The following is a 7,874-nucleotide window of genomic DNA, read 5'->3' as shown; positions in this document are numbered from 1 at the left end:
AAAGATAACAGATATAACTGAGTACAATTCTTACAGTGAGATTTTACCAACTCGGAAAAAAGTGGAATAATCATAGCCCTCATTCTAGATGATAATGATTTTTCCAATTTTTTTTCTTGCTTAATGGCAGTGTTATATCATATTTAGTCTTATTAAATTTATTTTGCTGTCATCATATCATTATTGTCTAGTAAATTCTTCTAGGATTCCTTATTCTGCCATTAAGCATATATATTTTCTATCCTATTCCAGTTCTCCCTTAACACTGTTCCTTTATTTTCATGTTATTCATTAATTAAAAGGTTGAAACTAAGACAGATCTAGGTACAGAGGCCTGCAGCCCACCATGAAGGAGCTCTCTTTGCTACAGAGGAAGCCATCTTTGTCATGCCTCAGTACACCTGAGAGTCTTTCGGCCACTACTGAGTTTCATTAATCACAATAATTCAAAAAAATATTAGAGGTATCCAAAAAAGTACAGTCCTCCTAATGGGAAGCTAAGATAGCAGAAAATGCCTGTGCTATTTTGGAAAAACAAAACAAAAGTAATCCTTATCCAAGTGATTCTGGAAAAAAAAAAAAACTTTCAGGGAACATGTTTTTCCTTTCTCATCCACGTCTAGAGAACAGCTGCGCCAGGGAAACATATTCTGTAATTAGCAGCCTTTGTAGGTAGTTTCTTCATTTGTGTGATAGACTGATTAATGCACAGCTCATATGTATCATATCATATGGTATCAATAAATGATAGAGGCATATTATATTACCTATCACAATGTCTGAGAGGAAATAAGTAGCATTTCTTAAAATGAAAAAAACAAAATCAGAATCCAACTAAAGAAATAGTGTTCCAAATTGTGCTTCCTCCATCTTGTTCAGCAACAATAAAAATCTTTGTCATGTCCCTTGCTGCAATACAGATTCACCATACCCATCACTTGAGTGACCTGATAGTCACTTAAGTGCCTATCAAGAAACATAACATTTCTCAGCCACAAAGCTAAGTACAGAACACAGTTCCCTGATGGTATATTATAGTCACAGATATTTTGAAATTTTTCTTCAAAGTTGAAACTATAGCCCGGTTTGGTTCCCATCCCCCTTATCTGCGAGGAGAAATCAGGACCTTCATGTCTTTGGAAGCCACATCACTGCCATTCCTGATGCTCTCTCACATGATCCTGCTGTTTAGAAGAGGGTGGCAAAATCCAGATCAGGTAATTCAGATTTTTTGGGGGGGCACAGGATCATTCATCCTAACATGCATATGCCTACAGTACTAGCTGTGACACCCCACCTTGTTCTCATGTGTATATTTGACATGACCCCTTCTCCCACATCACCCCTCGCCTCAGGTCACTGTAGTTTATGATGCTGCATACCACATTCACGACTTCTGGTAGCCACAGGTCCAGGGTGACGTAATGCAAGAACTGAATCTGGAATCAGAGACATCTGTGAGTCTGCAATACCGGAAGACATTTTATGCTGTGGCTTTTCTTAGCGACACTCTCATGCTAATCAACATATTTCAAAGATAGCAGTTACTTACATCTATTTTGTGCCTTGTGGTTTATAAAATGCTTCAATGACAATTTCTCCTTTGCTCCTCAAAAGAGTTCAGTAACTTCCTTTGGGGGTAACATTGCTGAAAATTTTAAAAATAAATTATCTGTATTAGTTTAATTATGCATGATTCCTACATGCATGTGCAAAAATAATCCCTGCCACACAATCTAGTTTCATCAGACAAAAATATGGGATATGACTAGTTTTCTCCCAAAGGCATTAAACTCTAATATTTATCTCTTTCAGAATGGATTATATTAACCTTATTTTACAAATAGGAAAACAAGTTTCAAGGAGATTTAATAATTTGTTCAAGGTCTATATAGAAAATAGCAGAGCTAGGACTCAAAAATCTGAGTTGTCTGACTTCAAATCTGATTTTTTTTTCCTACCTCAACATGTGGAAGTACTATTCAACTGCCTTGTTAAAATGGCCGCCATTCTCCCTATCGGGAAATAGGCAGTAGCTAACTGAAATCACCTTGTATAAAACATATATTTCAACTTACAGGCTCCTAAACCAACTTCTCTCACTAAAAGGTTTGGTTTCTTCCCAGGTAACCAAGCTCTTATGCCATTCCCGGAAATCCTCTCTACAGGTATGCTGCCACAGAACCTCATCCATCTGCAGAAAAGATGTTGAGAACACACTGCACCAGTGCTCGAACCCCACCCTCAATCCTGCAGCATTATGTCACTCGTCATCAAAGCAGCTGGCCTGCCCGCTGTCCCACTGCAGAGGTTTTACACAGACTAGAAATGCTGCAGTCTGAATTTTTCATTTGTCATCCTCCATGTTTTCCAGCCTCTATACCTTTCACACTGCGGTCCCCACAAAGGACAAAAACAATCACGAGGGTGAAATCCAGACAACACAGCCTATTTTGACTTCAGCCCACAAACGGAGAGATCAATAATCAGATTTTCATATGAGAGATTATCTATTGGTCTTCAGCACATCTCTAAACAGCTGCAAGTTATACTCCTCTGCGCAATGCTAATGAATGTGCTCATTCATTCACGTCTCACTACAAATAGCACTTTCTCCACAGTTTATCAGTCTCTCCTCCTAACCTAAGCAGCAGCCCTGAAGAGCTAAACTGCACCATGACTCTTCACGGTTAAAGAGACATGATGATTGTCCTTCACAGGACTATATTGATTTCAACCAGAGGTGTAGGCAAACACAAAGTCTGGCTTACACAGTCAGGAATCACATAAAATGAAATCATATAAAATCCAGTATTAGATCAAGCTAGACAACGCTACTGGCTGGTATTGACTCTTTTTGGACAAACCAAGGCAGATTCCCAAATCTGGCATTATTTCCCCCAAAATGGCCTCTCATTTACCCCCTCTCCACCCCCCAAATAAGCTCCACCATCTTTGGATAAACTCTTTTGAATCTTCCCTCCAACAACTCTGGATTCTGTATTTTCTTATCTCCTGATTTGATCTGTCTTCTTTCCTACTTTCAGCTCCATTTTAATTTCTATAAGTACCTGGTTCCTTGCTTTGGCTCCAGTCTGCGTGATCTTCGGCCATCTTCCTGGGCTTAGCCACCTCAAGCACCAGCTCTGCAGAATTAGTTTAAACTGGACAAAATAGATTTGAATTGGTCAAAACTGATTTCTCCTGTTAAGAAAAGAGCTGAACTGATCAAGAGCAACATCTGACCATTTTAAACCTATTTAGACCAGTTTCACATTGCTTATTCAAGAGCAAGCACTGAGGGCATCAGGATGGATCAAGAATGAGATGAGTCTGCTTCAATCTGCTTGGAAGACCAATGGCAGGCTGGGCGGGGGAGAGGGGATGATGCAAAAAGGACCTGATGCTAAGGACCATACCATTTGTGGTGGTGATGCTGGAGGGGAGGGTGGGGATCAGAAAGAACCTAGTAGTCAGTGAGGCAGGATCAAACCACTGTGGACCCCGGAGGAGGGGCTAAAAGAAACTGATGCTCAGTGACGCAGGATCAAATCATTAGCGTGAGACAGGAGAGGAAAAGATGCTGATGCTCTGCAGACAGGATCAAACCACTGAGATAGGTAGGGCGCTAAATCGGGATGCTTTTTCTCTTAGGCGCCATCAAGCCTCTCAAAGATAGGAATGGGCAAGTAGAGGGGGAATTAAAACTCAAAGGACCTAGCAGTCTATGAGACAGGGTCAGTGCACTGTGGAGGACTGGCAGAAAGGGGATGCTGATCTAAGAAGCAGGACCAAACCACTGTGGAAGGAGGGGAGCAAAAAGAAACTGAAGTATCTTAAAGCAAATTTAAATTTCTTCTAAGGAAGTAAAAGAGGACATTATAATATGTAAGGCAACATCAAACTCTGCTTTTATAATTAACAAAGACCATACCACATATTACCTCATTTGCTCTTTACTATACTTTGATGGTTGGGTCAGACCATCTTACCACAAAGGCCTCTACAGTCATTCTCAGCTGCCCCTAATGGTTGCTAGGCAGCCAGCCATCCAGCAGCTGCTGATGAACCTTGCCCTTTTGACATTAACCCCCAGGTTTCTGGAAGGGAAATAAAGTGTATATAGGAAAGCCCAGGAAGTAAATTGAGACAATATCATCAAATATTAAGTGGGAGAACTGGGAGACACAGATCTTCAAAAATAAAAGAAAAACAGCAGAAAATTGGGAAATGAAAAGCACAGTTCTACAGATTTATAAAGCATCAAGCCCAATCCCCCATTAGAACCTTGAGTTCTTTCGTGACATTCCTAGACCGTGGATCTTGAATATATTTAGTGAAAATGCTGTAGTTCTAACTCCTGGACAACCCACTTCGTTTCCCTAAAATTCTGATATTTTAAAAATTTGAGCCCAAATTTCTTCCCCACAGTTTCCACTCAGTAGTTTGAGCTCTGTCTTTTAGAACAGAGGTTGGCAAACTAGGACTTGCAAGGCATATTCAATCTGCTGCCTATTTTTGCACAGGGTATGAATTAAGATTCTTTAAATGGCTTTTAAAATCAAAAGAAGAATAATATTGTATGACATATGAAAAATCATATGAAATTCAAATTTCTGTCCATGAATAAAGTTTTGTTAGACCACAACCAGACTCATTCATTTGCATCCTATCTGTGGCTGCTTTCTTATCACCACAACAGATCCAGTAGCTGCATCAAAGGCATGATGACTCTTAAAGCCTAAATTATTTCCTATTTGTCCTTTAAGAGAGTAAGTTGTATGACTCCTGATCTAGAGCAATAAAGTATCAGTTTTCAACCAAACTCCACTGTAGATAGGAAAGAAAATAAAGAAACCTCAAAAAGAATTCCAAAGTCTCAAAGCAAGGGATAAGGCTTATATCAAAATTCTCTAAGCCCACAGACAACTTCACATCATTTCCCATGGGCTCCAGGAGCTGGTATAGAGTATGGAGTCTCTAAGAACTAAAGAACAGCTGGAAAGAAAGGTTGGGGTCAGACTGTGAAAGATCCTGACACCAAGTAATGTTGTCTAGCTATCCTGAAAGCAAGCAAAGAGCCACTGCTGGGTTTCAGGTTGGGATAGGGGTGAATGACAGGGTAAAGGCAAGACTTGGTCAAGATGATTCATGCTTCCAGACATCACTCTGGTTCAATCCCAGCTCTAGGCAAGATGTTCTTGTCTGACAAGCTCAAGTCATTCTGGTCATTCAGATTCAGAATGTTCTAAACACAGGTACCCTGGCTCAAACACAATTTGGCTAGAGGTCAATAAACCAAATTATATTTCAGACCGATTTCAAATGGCATCTGCCTTTGGAGCAAAAGAAAATTCTTACCACATCTTTATCTGAGTCCTGTTTACTTTTCAATACCCAAATCAACCCATCCCTCCCCATGAACTCTATGCCCTCCTCTGAGTGCCCTTTTTTCCCCTGTCACTCATGCCACCCTATCTATACCATGTTGGTAGTGAAAGTAACTCTGTGGAAATGGCCTGCTTCCTCAAATCAACTTTGAATTTCCAAAAGCATCATACCTGAGACTTGTTTGTTTCCCATAGCACTTAAGTCATTGGAAGGATGTTCATTCAATAACTTAGTGGCCCTTCAGGGTGAGCAGATCCCCACTTAGGGGACTTCAGGAACGTTGGGAATGTCAGCCACACATTGATTCTTCTCATCTGAATAGCCTGGCAATGAGTTGAGGCCTAGCGACAATCTGCAGCCAGGTCTGAGCTACAATGACCACTAAAAGAGCCGAAACTTTTTCTGGCCCTGATGTCACAAGGTTCCCAGTTCTCTGTTGTTCTTGCCTTCACGGGCTCAAGGTTGAACACCTTGGTCAGGAAGATAAAACCCAGAGTTTGAACTGCCAGGCATCCAATCCCATTTTCCACGGCCTCTGTTGATCCTGGACAAAAACTTTAGGCTGGACTCAACACATTCAGGACGAAAATAGGCCCTTGGCTGGGAAGGCTGGCTTTCCACAAAGTGCTCTTTTCCCCAACGGCCAAAGCAAACGCCGCCGGCCGGGGCAAAAAGCCAGCCAGCCGCTCCCGACCTCTGCCGGCCAGCACCAAGGAGGCCCAGAGTCAACAGTGCATGGACAGGTCTGCTATTTTGCTCCTTCTCATTTCTCAAACATCAGATTTCCCTTCTGTGAATCTAAACAACCAAACAGAACTAAGTCAGCCTTAGCCCCTAGAAGAAAATCAAAACTTTCCCATGGGCCACAATTGCTGAGAGTCAGAGACAGCAGGATCCTCCAACCCCCTCCCCTCAGCCTCTCAAGGATGTGCAAGGCCAAGCCACCTTCTGCACTGTTCAATTTGCTTTCCTGTGTCTATGTTGGAGAGAGGAAGGAGGTACCCAGGGATGAGCTATCAACACCCCTTGTTCCTGCTGCCTCACAGGCTGTGATAAGACTCAAAACAGAATCCTGTCAATCATTCCTCCTGAATGACAAAGCCAGTCACCCCTTATGATGGGGGCAGGGTCCTGGTTCCAAATACCAGCTAAGAGGGACCTGGAGAGAAGAAGAAAGGTGGAAAAAAAAAAAAAAAAGGAGACTGAGGAAAGCCAGGCAGAAACAAAGCAAAAGATTTTTTGCTCTGACATATAGAAGTCTCTTCTGAAATACTGCCTTTTGGTCAATGAGTGAGCATAGGGGTGTGGAAAAAATCTTATAGTGGCAAAACTAAAAATTGGCACTACTTTGATAATGAGGTTCTTTTGTCTGTACCCAGAGAAACCACACTCCTGTCCCAGAGTTGGGTGACCTAGTGCCGATGTACAAGACACCAGAGACTGTAAAGGATTATTATGAAAAAGAGAAACATCCCTTTTCAGGGATAGTCAATATCTGGGTCAAAGTACAAACTACCTCTGTATTATCCAGGTAATATTATGAGTAATTAGTAACAATAATAGTATTAGTAATAGTATTACTATTCTAGAAGTCCCAAATGTAATAGTCTCTAAATCAACACACATAAAAGGTATAAGAAAAGGTCATGCCATTTAAAAGTAAGAATTCAACAAATATATAACATAGGCCAAAATTTGAGTTCCCTTCCACTTGCAGTTACTGTTTTTTTTTTTTTTGAGATGCTTGTTTACAGATTTCTCATGCTTGCTGTAGTCTTACTCTAAGTTTTAGTTATACAGAACTCAGGTTTTGTGTTACAATATGAGGAACAATGTCTTCTACCTCACTAAATAGGAAAGAGGAAGTATCAACCTCAGTTGCCACTGATTTCCCTCTTGTAGCCTTAAAAAAAAAAGAAAAAAGAAAGAAAAACAGCTTCTGGGTAAGGCCCACACAGACAGGGTCAAGACAATCATAGAGGAAAGGAGCCTGAGTCATGCCTGAGCCCTGGATGAAGTCTTTCTGAACTCTAGACTTTCCTGTAGCAGAAGCCAACAAGTCTTCTGCTTTATTTCGGCTCATTTCAGTTGGGCTTTTTATTGTAATTTGAAACAAAAAGCATCATAAGAGTTAATTTCCTAAAGTTCATGCGTAAGAACACAGTTCCAGTATTGGACCCCATGAAACATCACTCTGAACCTTGCAACACAATGTGTTTCTCCATCCTTTGTGTACTCATAGCTCATTGCACACAACTTTGCCCTGTAGTGTCTCACTTCTTCAGATATTGTCTTGCCCTATAAAGTCAATCCGTGTGACTCATAAAATGCCTAGCACACAAGAGACCTTCCACAGATGTGCGTTACTCTAAAATGAAATAAAATATTAAACATGCAGTCTAAGTTAGTTTAACTTTCCTTATGGTAAGCAGAATAATGTCCGGGAGGTTCTATTCTTACCAGAAACACATCTCATAGACCTG

At 40.8% G+C, this 7,874-nt stretch overlaps 1 long non-coding RNA gene across 1 annotated transcript; it reads right to left on the bottom strand.

Annotated features, from left to right (window-relative positions):
• Positions 1-1,244: 1,244 nt before the first annotated feature.
• On the bottom strand, positions 1,245-3,343 carry LOC121169517. Its single transcript, XR_005885849.1, has 3 exons — positions 3,072-3,343; positions 2,079-2,194; positions 1,245-1,648 (listed from the first exon to the last, which is right to left on the bottom strand). It is a non-coding gene; the product is annotated as an uncharacterized LOC121169517 (long non-coding RNA).
• Between the last annotated feature and the right edge of the window lie 4,531 nt (positions 3,344-7,874).

Source organism: Ochotona curzoniae, unplaced genomic scaffold, assembly GCF_017591425.1.
Source record: "Ochotona curzoniae isolate NIBS_2020 unplaced genomic scaffold, NIBS_Ocur_1.0 scaffold_1852, whole genome shotgun sequence".
Lineage (NCBI taxonomy): Eukaryota > Metazoa > Chordata > Mammalia > Lagomorpha > Ochotonidae > Ochotona > Ochotona curzoniae.
The sequence above is the reverse complement of the archived record's forward strand: the minus strand, read 5'-3'. Positions and strand labels throughout refer to the sequence as shown.